Here is an 11,764-nt window from a genome sequence, read left to right as displayed (position 1 = left end):
GCTAGTTCATCTCTTGTATACAATCTTTGTATCAAACCACAGATTGGTATCTAGGGGTGCTAGTAGTGTTCATTACATCTTGTAGTTGATGCTAGTTGGTTTACTTGGTGGAAGATTATATGTTTGGATTTATAATCACATATTTACATTCTCTGATCATGAACACAATTATGCTTTGTGAGTATTTTATTTTGTTCTGGAGGACAAGGGAGATGTCTTGTCATAAGTAATCATGTGAAGTTGGTTTTGTTCAATGTTTTGATTATATGTTATGTTTTTCTTCCTTTAGTGGTGTCGTGTGAACATCAACTACATGACACTTCACCATGTTTGGGCCTAGGGGGAGGCATTTTGGGATTAGTTTGTAGATGATGGGTTGCGTGTGTGACCAATACCTAAACCCCGGTTTGTGAGTTGTTTTGTAAGGGGTTGTCTTGGATCCTTTTGGTTAATGATATGGTTAGATTTTTCTTAATTCTTCTCTTGTATTTTTGGATGCTTGCGAGAGGAGGTAATCATAAGTAGGTTGTTTTTTCAAGTAAGAACAACACTTTAGCTCTGGCCCACCCACATAATAAATTATCAAAGCAATGAAGGAGAGTCAACAAATCGTGGTGAGAGTAACTAGGTGAACTTCCTGTGTGTACTCGAGAACGTTTTAATCATTATAAGAAATACTTTCGACTTGTCCCTAGCAATAATAAGGATTGGGCCACCTTTTTGCACATTGTTACTTTTGTTACTTGTCACTTGTTACTAATTATCTTGCTATCACAACTATCTTACAGCACTTGCGGAGAATACCTTGCTGAAAACCGCTTAGTGATTTCGGCTGCTCCTTGTTGGGTTTGACACTCTTACTTATCGAAAGGATTACGATTTATCCCCTATACTTCTGAGTCACCAGTAGTCTCCTTGATGACTAATTTACGCCTTTTCCACCGCAAATACCATGCTGATATGGCAATAATTTCACGCACATTCTGATTGCCCATAATACACAAATCCCGATAGAAGTAAGCATTGCAACACCGCCTCACCCGCATGATCTACTTGACAAGCTTTATCAATAATATCATCCATCCCCAGTCTTATCCAAACTTCCCTTGCTCTATTGCATAGAAAAATCATATCCTTCATATCTTCTTGCCTAGACAAGCAAACAGAGCAATTGGGCGAGACCTTCATATGTCTATTGGTGAGCGTAGCATGGTACGGCAGGGTGTTATGTAGTGTATGCCAAATAATTTTTTTAAATCTTTGTCGGGAATGAAAGTTTCCATATCTTACACCAAATAGGATTAACTGCGGTTAGTCCCATACCATTTGTATGTCACAATTTATCTCCATATTGATAGTCCCATTTGACAAGCTAAGCAGACCGAACCGAAAACATACCATTTTTGTGAAATTTCAACAACAAAATCTGGCATATCATGTTGCGAGATTGGGTTCACAAGGACTCGTTGTACATCAATGTGCCACAATGTTTGTCTCTGCAGGTCTTTGTCCCAATTATTTAGAACATGGTCAATCAAATCTGATACCTTAGATATATAGCAGCTAACCCCCCTTCGGAGTAATGATTTTCCTATTTGCGCAGTTTGGAATCCAAGCATCTTCCCAAATATTAATGTTCTGACCATTCCCAACATGCTAAATATGACCATGTATCAAAGAATTCACACCGGCCATAATACTTTTCCAAGTGAAAGATGAACCATTTTTTAAGTTAGTATTCAACAAATCACCATGGGGTTGATACTTGACTCTTAGGATAGTAGGACATAGAGAATTTGGGTTCTTGATGAGACACCAAGCCTGTTTCGCTAGTATCGCCAAATTGATACAATGAATATCACGAAATCCCATCCCTCCTTGATTTTTTGGAACACACATTTTCCACCAAGCCACTGAATGAAATATGCCCTAGATGCAATAATAAAGTTGTTATTTATATTTCCTTATATCATGATAAATGTTTATTATTCATGCTAGAATTGTATTAACCGGAAACTTAGTACATGTGTGAATACATAGACAAACAGAGTGTCCCTAGTATGCCTCTACTATACTAGCTCGTTAATCAAAGATGGTTAAGTTTCCTGACCAGAAGGTTTTCTTAAAGAAGGTTTTGTCGATGCAACCAGAAGGTTTTGTCGATCCAAAAGGTGCTAACAAAGTGTGCAAGCTCCAGCGATCCATTTATGGACTGGTGCAAGCCTCTCGGAGTTGGAATATACGCTTTGATAGTGTGATCAAAGCATATGGTTTTATACAGACTTTTGGAGAAGCATGTATTTACAAGAAAGTGAGTCAGAGCTCCGTAGCATTTCTGATATTATATGTGGATGACATATTATTGATCGGAAATGATACTGAATTTCTGAATAGCATAAAAGGATACTTAAATAAGAATTTTTCAATGAAAGACCTCGGTGAAGCTGCTTATATATTGGGCATCAAGATCTATAGAGATAGATCAAGACACTTAATTGGACTTTCACAAAGCACATACCTTGAAAAAGTTTTGAAGAAGTTCAAAATGGATCGGGCCAAGAAAGCGTTCTTGCCTTTATTACAAGGTGTGAAGTTGAGTCAGACTCAATGCCCGAACACTGCAGAAGATAGAGAGAAAATGAAAGGTGTTCCCTATGCTTCAGCCATCGGCTCTATCATGTATGCAATGTTGTGTACCAGACCTGATGTGTGCCTTGCTATCAGTTTAGCAGGGAGGTACCAAAGTAATCCAGGAGTGGATCATTGGATAGCGGTCAAGAATATCTAGAAATACCTGAAAAGGACTATGGATATGTTTCTCGTATATGGAGGTGACAAAGAGCTCGTCGTAAATGGTTACGTCGATGCAAGCTTTGACACTGATCAGGATGACTCTAAGTCACAAACCGGATACGTGTTTTTATTAAATGGTGGAGCTATCAGTTGGTGCAGTTCCAAGCAGATCGTCATGGCGGGATCCACGTGTGAAGCGGAATACATAGCTGCTGCGGAAGCAGCAAATGAAGGATTTCATATCCGGTCTAGGTGTCATACTTGGTGCATCGGGTCCAATGAAAATCTTTTGTGACAATACTGGTGCAATTGCCTTGGCAAAGGAATCCAGATTTCACAAGAGAACCAAGCACATCAAGAGACGCTTCAATTCCATCTGCGATCAAGTCAAGGAGGGAGACATAGAGATTTGCAAGATACATATGGATCTGAATGTTGCAGACCCATTGACTATGCCTCTCTCACGAGAAAAACATGATCAGCACCAAGACTCCATGGGTGTTAGAATCATTACAATGTAATCTAGATTATTGACTCTAGTGCAAGTGGGAGACTGAAGGAAATATGCCCTAGAGGAAATAATAAAGTTGTTATTTATATTTCCTTATATCATGATAAATGTTTATTATTCATGCTAGAATTGTATTAACCAGAAACTTAGTGCATGTGTGAATACATAGACAAACAAAGTGTCACTAGTTTGCCTCTACTTGAATAGCTCGTTGAATCAATGATGGTTATGTTTCCTAACCATAGACATGAGTTGTCATTTGATTAACGGGATCACATCATTAGATAATAATGTGATTGACTTGACCCATCCGTTAGCTTAGCACGATGATCGTTTAGTTTGTTGCTATTGCTTTCTCCATAATTTATACATGTTCCTATGACTATGAGATCATGCAACTCCCGAATACCGGAGGAACACTTTGTGTGCTACCAAACGTCACAACGTAACTGGGTGATTATAAAGGTGCTCTACAGGTGTCTCCAATGGTATTTGTTGAGTTGGCATATATCGAGATTAGGATTTGTCACTCCGATTGTCGGAGAGGTATCTCTGGGCCCTCTCGGTACATCACTATAAGCCTTGCAAGCAACATAGCTAATGAGTTAGTTACGGGATGTAGCATTACAGAACGAGTAAAGAGACTTGCCGGTAACGAGATTGAACTAGGTATTGAGATACCGACGATCGAATCTCGGTCAAGTAATATACTGATGACAAAGGGAACAACGTATATCGTTATGCGGTTTGACCAATAAAGATCTTCGTAGAATATGTAGGAACCAATATGAGCATCCAGGTTCCGCTATTGGTTATTGATCAGAGACGTGTCTCGGTCATATCTACATAGTTCTCGAACCCGTAGGGTCCGCCGCTTAATGTCCGGTGACGATCGGTATTATGAGTTTATGTGTTTTGATGTACCGAAGGTAGTTTGGAGTCCCGGATATGATCACGAACATGATGAGGAGTCTCAAAATGGTCGAGACATAAAGATCGATATATTGGATGAGTATATTTGGACGTCGGAATGGTTCCGGAAGAGTTCGGGCATATACCGAAGCACCGGGAGGTTACCGGAACCCCTCGGGAGGTATATGGGCCTTATTGAGCCATAGTGGGAGAGAAGAGAGGGAGGCCTAGGAGGGGGGCGCCCCCCTCAAGCCCAATCCGAATTTGGTGGGGGGCCGGCCCCTCCTTTCCTTCCCCCTCTCTCCCCCTTCCTTACACTCCTAGTCCAACTAGGAAAGGGGGGAATCCTACTCCCGGTGGGAGTAGGACTCCCCATGGGGCGCGCCATAGGAGGGCCGGCCCTCCCCCTCCTCCACTCCTTTATATACGGGGGAGAGGGGCACCCCGTAGACACACAAGTTGATCATTGATCTTTTAGCCGTGTGCGGTGCCCCCCTCCACCATTGATCATTGATATCGTAGCGGTGCTTAGGCGAAGCCCTGTTACGGTAGCAACATCATCACCGTTATCACGCCGTCGTGCTGACGAATCTCTCCCTCGACACTCTACTGGATCGTGAGTTCATGGGACGTCACCGAGATGAACGTGTGCAGATCGCGGAGGTGTCGTACCTTCGGTACTAGGATCGGTTAATCGTGAAGACGTACGACTACATAAATCGCGTTGTCATAACACTTCCGCTTACGTTCTACGAGGGTACGTGGACAACACTCTCCCCTCTCGTTGCTATGCATCACCATGATCTTGCGTGTGTGTAGGAATTTTTTTTGAAATTACTGTGTTCCCCAACAGCCACCCAATGCATCCTCCTCTAGTTATCCTCGTCTCCCACCAAAAATGCGCATCGCACCAATAGTTTCTTTACAAAAAAATTAGGAATTTTAAAGAGCCACATTGCATAGGTGGGTATGGCTTGAATAACTGATTTGAGAAGAATCTCCTTTCCTCGAGCCATAGAAGTTTTTCCTTCCAATCACTGATTTTCTTAATAATACAATCAGTTAAATATTGAAAATAATTGGTTTAATCTAAACCCACAATGGTGGGCAGGCCTAAATACCTATCGTTGAGCGTCTCAGTCATAATATTCAGAATTCTACACATTTGTTCCCTAATCTCCACACTCGTATTAGGGCTAAAAAGATGCTAGACTTATAAACACTGACCATCTGCCTCGAGGTCGCGCAATACGAATATAGAACTAATTTCAGTGCATCCGCACTTTGCAAATTTGCTTTCATAAGGATCAACGAGTCATCAATAAAGAGAAGATTCGTGGCAGGTGGGGCGTCTCTACAAACCTCCACTCCTGAGATATTTCCATTATCCTCCGTGTGTGTTAATAGGGCAATTGGACCCTCTGTACATAATAGGAAAAGATAAGGAGACAACGGATCTCCTAGCCTCAAACCCCTAATAGGTTTATAACTCTCAGTTTCCTCCGCATTGAACCGAACTTGGTATTCAATGGTGGAGACACATTGCATAATAAAATTTATCCAATTCTCACGAAATCCTAGCTTGCGCATAATCTCCTTCAAGAAAGGCCACTCAACCCGTCCGTAAGATATGTGCATATTTTATCACACAACCCATCTTTGCCTTCTTTCTTTTTCATAATAGTGTGGAAACAGTCATACCCATCAAAACATCATAAGTAATCAATCTTCAAGGCACAAACACACTCTAAGTCGGGCTAATAATATTAGGTAGGGAAACCTTCAAGCGAGAGGCTACCACTTTTGAAATTATTTTACACATCACATTCCACAAACTGATTGGTCTAAACCAAGTTACCTTTTCTGGGAGTTGACTTTCGGGATCATCACAATCGCAGTGTCATTCCAGACAGATGGAATAGTACAGGTATTAACCGCTTGCAAGACCTCAATCGGGTCGTTCCCTAATATGGGCCAAAAAAATTTATAGAAGATAGCGTGAAGGCATTAGGGCTTTTAAATCCCCAATATCGAATGTACGGGGCGAGAAGGGCATTGTTGACTCTAGTAGACACTCTTCTTCGAACAAGAGATAAAACCTCCTGACTCGCCTACTCAATTTCTGATGTGTAATATGATCCTTCAAATCCATGTATTTGCCACAAACCCTCCAATGATCAAGAAGTTTCTAAATATTGTTTCTTGCTTTCCTGGCGTGGTTGCATTATGGAAGAAAGAAGTACTTCGGTCCCATTCATCAGACTAGTCACAATGGGAGTAACTTCAGTAGTAACATCAAGTTCAACTCAGCAAATTTGCTTATGTGGCAATGAGTTAATGAGGAGAGAGGTAATTTGAGTAATTTAGCTAGTTACTGTAACATCACATGTCCCAATGCAATATGAGTCTATAATAATAAATGAGGTTTTGCATGATACCACACTTAGGCTGGTTGTAATGAGGAGTATCATATAGTAGTATCATGCATATGATACTAGTGTATAATACTACCTCCCTAATGCATAGTATCATATATTAGTATCATATAGTACTCTATTTATTGTCATGCATGACACAAAGTAGCATAGCATTTATTATGATACAGTATCATGATATGATACTTCACCATCTTTTTTTTCATTTAATGCTATGACACCTCATCAAAATTGTCTAGTTGGCATGCATGACACTGTCATTACGACCAGCCTTATGTTACTAGTACCCACTATGAAGTTAGTAATACTATAGTGTAGAGATATGTGTGTGTTACTCTTCATTGTGGGACGTGGAGTTTCTACATCTGAGCTCATATGCTCCTGCTATGAACAGTAACATAAATAAAATACAAAAACATTTTAAAAAATTCTGAATTTTTTTTGTGGCATACTTTAAAAATTGTTTGTTGTGCATGCAAAATTTCGTCATGAAATGACATTGGTGGAAGGCATGGTAAAAAAACAAAATCGATACTCTGAAAATGTTATTTTCAAACGCATTTTGGAGTTCTGATTTTTTTTTTGCGACGACCTCCACCAATGTGATTTCGTGATGAAATTTTGCATGCACAACAAACATTTTTTAAAGTATGGCAAAAAATTCAAAAAAGTTTAAAATGTTTTTCTATTTTATTTATTTTACTGTTCATAGCAGGAGTATATGAGCTCAGGTGTAGAAATGTACTTTCGTTCATTGTGGCCAATCTCAACCAATTTGCTCGTCCTCTTTCCAGGCAGAAATTTTCCTCTTGAGGTTCCCAATGAGCAGAACAATTTCCATCTGCCGAGCGCGTGAGTCGGCATTCATAGGGCCACGTCTCAGTTCTCTTGATAATATCGACCTAGTAATTAAATTAACTACGGCAGCGATAGCAGTCCTTCGCTGCCTACGGGAGGTGGCCCACGCCGGCCAACCTGCTGCCAAGTGCCAACAACCACCTTCAATGTCTGCACAGGCCAGCGTCCCCGCTCATAAACCAGCAATGACGGAGTTACTAGCCGACACAGTAATGACAAACCTGCTGAGCCTGAGACGCGATCTGACCCGCCAGACGCGTCTGCCATCAAGACCTGGTCACCTAGGCGGATGGAGCGGGGAGGAGCACCTCCTTGAATGAAGCTAGGTACCACAGCAGCCCAGTCGCACCAACCGACGGAGAGGACGAGCCCCGGCAGTCTGGCACAGCCGCATGGGCTTGGCGTCAGATCAGTATGAATGCTCCACCACGTACTGGTACTGTTTTTTGACATTGACATCTAATATAAGCAAAAATCTGACGTCACACCAATTTGAATAAGAAAAAAGAAGTATTGCATCTTAATCTAGATATAGTTTTAGCACCAAAACTACGACAACTCGTACTTTTCTCCCACAAAACACAGTAAACGAGGAACTCCTCGGACGTGTCTAAGGTTTCTCTGTCTTCCGCTGCACCATCGCTGATCCGCATCGATCTTCTGTACGACCATGGAGGCGTGATAGATCCTGACCATTGCAAGCGGGAAGGCTCCTTCTTTGTTTTTAGATATTTTATTAAGTTTGGCTAGGGCCGTGTAATATTGTTCTATTTTTGTTCCTTTAGACATCCGCTTTGTTTAAGCATTTGAATCTGGCTTGTAAATCTTTAGGATCTCATTCTACGAGTATCTCTAGATGAACACTTATAATTTAGTCCATCAAAGCTTATTTTCCCAAATTTAAGGATTTAAATAGAAATAATTTTTAGCCGAGCCCCTAAAACTTCACTTCCTACAAATTTTCTTCAGCAATTCTTCTAAGTTTTCGTTTACGTGCTGCATTTTAACTACATATTTGCACACATATTGAATCCAAACTTCATAATGAAGGTTCACACAATTCACGAATATTACAAATGAAAATTTTTACAAATGAAAATTTTCAAATTCAAATAGACGAAAGGTTTCAAATTAAGTAAATAAAGAGCATGGTAGAAGCACAACAATCAAGTGCTATGGGAAGTGCCCACTGATGCACAACAATATAATCTTGGAGCTAGGTATAAACTTTCCATTTTTTAGATGTCAATGCACCACGAGGAATCTTTGCATCATGTTTATATTGTGTTCCAGCTCAACAAGATCCCCATTGAAGATGTACTCAAAATTTTATGGCATGCCTTTCTCATCTTCAATGATCATTTTATGCAAGATGATGCAACATGTCATTATTTTTCATAGGGCACTACTAGGAAAAGGCCTACTAATGGCGCACCTAATTTGGTCATTAATGGCGCATTAGTGGTGCGCCATTAGTGTATTTTACTAATGGCGCACCACAGGTGTGCCATTAGTATCTGGTATACTAATGGTGCACCTCAGATGCGCCATTAGTATATACAACAGTGCGCTATTAGTATGCCTCCCAGGGGGCCATGTATATCCAGGTGCTTTGGCATACTAATGGCGCACAACAACAAGATGCGCCATCAGTAACTTCGGCATACTAATGGCGCACTGTTTAATGATGCGCCATTAGTATCCTTTGGCATACTAATGGTGCACTGTGATGTGATGCGCCATTAGTATGAATATCAGTTTTTTTTATTTTTTTATTTTCTGTTTTTTGCACAGGTTACAAAATGTATAATTGGACAAAATATAGACAGCACACATCAACAACAGATTCACCAAATACAATAGAAGATTAGTCTCTGAATACAATTCATCATATTAGTCTCCGAATACAATTCATCATATTAGTCTCCGAATTGAAAAGACCGAACAAAGATAGAACATTATATTACAAGTCTCGAGACCGCAAGTAGCGAGTTTGTCTTCACATTACAAGTCAATATCGATCATCTAAACTACCATCACATAGAAGAGAGCTGCGGTCATCACGATGAGCATCATCACGATGAAACTCGTCTTCATCCGGTTTCTCCAGCGCTCCCTCCCCTCTCCCGCTAGATAGCAGGCGTATCTAGATTCGGCCTCGGCCCTAGTGGTGTACCCTTTGTAACTGTTACCGCTGAATCGGTGAACCTGTCTCCGACACTCCTCCCAGTCGTCGTAGACTCCGGGAACCTTACCCTTGTACACGACATACGACGGCATTGCTATGCAGTAGCCAAACGAAACGTTAGTACCAATTCACAGACAATACATAAGCAATATATAAGTATGCAACAGAACAATCGGAAGAGAAAAGCAAGACATTAATAGCATCGATTACATCTAAGTTGAACGACTCTCGAAACCAAAGAGACATACTACAAGTTCATTAAAGTTTAATTACAATATGAGCCAATTGATGTTTCAGAACTAGACATAGCATCACTGCTTTCGACTCGACTCAAGGGACCGGAGCATGGATGAAGCCACCGTCTATCGTGGGAGTCATGAAATAACGGTCGTTGTCAGCCTGCATTTGTAGCATTGTGTCGATGTCACTGTTGGACGGTTGATTTCTGAGGTAGAACTGCCCCGAGGTACGAAGGACATCTTGATGGATGATTTCCGCAAACTCCGACTGGATGCGAAAGAATTATTGTCTGATGTCCGCGTCCTGGATTGCCGACACGCTCGCGGCCCAATCTTTGAGTTTACTCGGTAGCAGAAGTTGATGATGGTCCCGTACGATCGCCCGCATGTGATGGATGGTGTAGTAGGCACCCTTCTGACCGCCAGGCGGCTGCTTGACGCAGCAGAATGTCGTATTGTGGGAGAACACGTGCTTGCCGTACTTACGAATAGGCCTGGTGAAGGTGCCTCCAGATTTGACGTAGCCGAGGAGAACATCATCAAGAACCTTCTTGACATTTGTGTAGTCTACGTTCGACTGACGGTCCGGGTCGAAATACGTGGCCATGGAATATTTGGGGCTTAGGAGGATGAGCGTGCAATGTGTGTCACTGCAGAAAACACGGAATGTTAAAAGAAAAACGATCAAAATCTAAGAATTCATATGTTACGGGGCGGTTGAGGGGAGGACTTACTCGGGAAAGTAAGGCACGAGGAAGTTATCCTTATCTTGGTTTGCCAGAATGACGCCTTCGAGGTAAGAAGTCGCGACTTGCCGGTCCCCAGCGCTGCCCAAGATCTTGGCACGCATGTAGAAGGGGTCGACTATCACGATGTCCGGGGTCTTGTCACGAATGATCCGCATCTCCATACTCAGCGAAAATAGCCGAACGAAGGTGTAGTGCAGCGGATGAAGGTTCAACATAGCGTGGATGTCATCAAACCGTAGGACGATCGTACCCCCGATGGAGTTATCCACAAAGCCCTTGCCCTCTAGCACCTTGGTCGCGAAAACTGGGTATGCCACATCCTTCTCTCCGAGACGCCGCTTCTCCAAAGAAAGAACACTGTCATGCAGACTCCGCATAGCACCGGTTGCAGCATCGAGCATATTTCTCGGTAGCATCGGCCTACCCGCCACATGCACCCTCCTCGAGATATCCTCAGGTGAAGGTGGCCCGTCCTGAGCACGGATCGTACTCGGTGCCGGCTGGCCCGCATCCTTGTTAGTCTTTCTTTTGCGTGCCTTCTTCTTCTCCTGTAATGGGACCGAGTTCTTCTCACAGACCGCCTTCTTGAGTGTGTTGGGGCTGATAATATTTCGCACCTCGCCTATCTGAGGCTCGGTGAAGTCGGCAGCTGGAGGCGTCTCCTGAGAGCTGAACGGCAGACGACGCCTGTTGCAACTTGGCTTCTCCGCGGTACCAGCTAGATCGCGCACGTCTTTTGTTGGGTTGGGTTCTTGAGAAGGAGGCCCCATGAAGTCGCCACCGTACCCATGATCGGCAAAGTACTGATCGACGTTGGCAAATGTATCGTCGTCGTCGTCTTTCTGATCCTGTGCCACATGCATGTTTGGATCCAGTGGCATAGGAATGTCCGGTACCGTTGTGGCGGTCTTGCCATGGGGCCGACTTGGCACCGGCACGACTGGCGTGTTGTCTTTGGGGTGGTGTCCCCCGCCCCCAAACGAATCTGGCTCTTCGGCCAAAGCAGGGGCCAGCTCAGGCAGGCGCTGAGGGTCATCACGTCATCATCGTCGGCCCCGACGGGTCGAATCGGAGGTAAC

Source organism: Triticum urartu, chromosome 5 (assembly GCF_003073215.2).
Source record: "Triticum urartu cultivar G1812 chromosome 5, Tu2.1, whole genome shotgun sequence".
Classification (NCBI taxonomy): domain Eukaryota; kingdom Viridiplantae; phylum Streptophyta; class Magnoliopsida; order Poales; family Poaceae; genus Triticum; species Triticum urartu.
This window is presented reverse-complemented; position numbering follows the sequence as displayed.